The sequence below is a fragment of the Tupaia chinensis genome, unplaced genomic scaffold (assembly GCF_000334495.1).
Source record: "Tupaia chinensis unplaced genomic scaffold, TupChi_1.0 Scaffold000453_1, whole genome shotgun sequence".
NCBI classification, from domain to species: domain Eukaryota; kingdom Metazoa; phylum Chordata; class Mammalia; order Scandentia; family Tupaiidae; genus Tupaia; species Tupaia belangeri.
Window position 1 is genome coordinate 2,777,736 of NW_006159960.1, and position 2,008 is coordinate 2,779,743.

General features: G+C 41.6%; 1 protein-coding gene across 9 annotated transcripts in view; it reads left to right on the forward strand.

The window, feature by feature from the left end:
• NR5A2 (nuclear receptor subfamily 5 group A member 2) overlaps positions 1–2,008 on the forward strand; it is a 172,302-nt gene that overhangs the window by 25,294 nt on the left and 145,000 nt on the right. The window lies entirely within an intron of this gene.

A 2,008-nucleotide genomic window follows, 5' to 3' on the forward strand; every position in this document is an offset into this window, starting at 1 on the left:
TGAATGGACATGCCACAATCCCTTCTCCTCCATTTTCCTCTCGGGATCTTGGGCACGCTCTCATACGCACCTGGTGTGAGTTTAAGCCACCAGGTCCGAGACGCGAACCGCGGTCGACTATGTGGGAGTCCAGTGACATAGCCATTACGCTAACTGCTGGTCCCCTAAAATGGTATCATCTTAAAGGTTGCTTTCAAAGGAAGAAAATGCCAACCTTTAGTTGTGTTTAGAGCCTAAAGAATGTAAATGATACCACAGGTTAGTATTATCAAGTAGGTATTTATTTACTTCCTGTTTGCCTGGATATCAGGTTGGTAAAACTTTCGGAGCAGGATCCCAGTAGGTTGTTTGGTGTCATTAGAAGGGGAGTGGGAAAATGGTGACTGCTAGTCCACTTGGCTCGAGTTTCAGTTCTCATAATCTGTCTGTCTTGATTTTAATGGATTGGAACATTGTAAACACTGTACTTGTTTGTATAACGCTCTATTTAACTATGTAATTATTTTATTTCCTGAAACTTAAGACCAAATTAATATGATGGGAAAGTTATTTAGAAGTTTGGAATCTGAGGGTGGCTATGAAGCCACATTTGCTAGCCAGTGGTTTCATTCCTGTCTTTCAAGTAAATCCTGGATTTGATTTCTACATATATTTTGTTACAAAATCAATTTCTTCCTTTTGCTGTCATCTGGGGAGACATGTCTGCTAATTATCTATAGCTTCTGCTTATCCTGGATAGTAGGAAACTTCAACATCTCTAGCAGAAGGAAAATAGAAAGCAGACTTTTCATTAAAAGGTTACTGTTAAAAACAGTCCATGTAAGAGTCAGCGGGGGCACAGAGATGAAGACAGCTGGATCCTATATGGTTGACTCCATGGTTCAAGTCCTGGACCTGGCGGCTTGGAAGTCACTCTGGGTGTGCATGTATGTGGGCCCAAAATCCTGAGAGGAAAATAGAGAAGGGATTGTGATGTGGCCTATAATAAAAACCTTTAAAAAATTGTGTAGGTAGGTATGGACTTGGGGATACAGAAGCCAGTGCAAAGGAAGAAGAATGTTTCTGTGGCACTCTTCAGTATGCACTGTGCTCTGTATGTGGAAATACAAGTTTTCTGAACAAACGTATGCAAGTTTATCCAATACCAGCAGGCTGTGAAGACTGCTAGTGTAGCCCGCTCACTGTCCTGCATCCTCTATTGCTACATTGACAGATGTCTGAAGGTAGAAACGGTAGGCTGCAGAGGGCAAGCGGAATGCCTCCAGTTAGGATGGTCAGGCCAGCTACTTCTTACTATGTGGTGCACCTAACCACGTCATGATAGTCGGAACATTAAGAACAAAAACAAAACTTTCCTGGTATTGTTACATTTATAACTATGTTGTTACGAGAACAGGTGAGGTATTTAAAAATGAAAATGACCCGGGGCCAGCAGGTGGCATGGTGGTTATGGTGTTAGAGTCCCACATGGCCTACCATGGTTGAAGCCCCACACTCAGTGGCTTGAAAACCACACTGGGTGCATGTGCATGTGTGCCCAAAATCCCAAGAGGAGAAGGGATTGTGGTGTGGCCATCCCCCCGGAGGAGGGGTGGGATATCTCACTTTCCCTCTCTATGCCTCTCCTCCAAATGCATGTGCCCTATGTCAAAAGCCTTAAAAAAAAAAAAAAAAAGAAAGAAAGAAAGAAAGAAAAAGGAGAGAAAAAAGAAAGAAAGAAAGAAAAAGAAAAAGGAGAGAAGATGATGATTTTAGAAACAACTGAAAGGTTAGGTAATAAATGTGAAAGTGGGGAAAGCACAGCCTTTGCAGTCAGAAAGGCTCAATTCAAATGGTATGTATCTTCCGTGGTTAATACCTGGGTCTTTATGGAGAAGGTTGTCTGTGTCTCTGACCCTTTTTCTCTTTTGTCAAATTGTGTATATGGCGTTTATGAAGGAGTAAGGGGGAAACAATGGTATTTGCATTGAGGTTTTGCAAAAAAAAAAAAAAAAAATTATTATGTAGG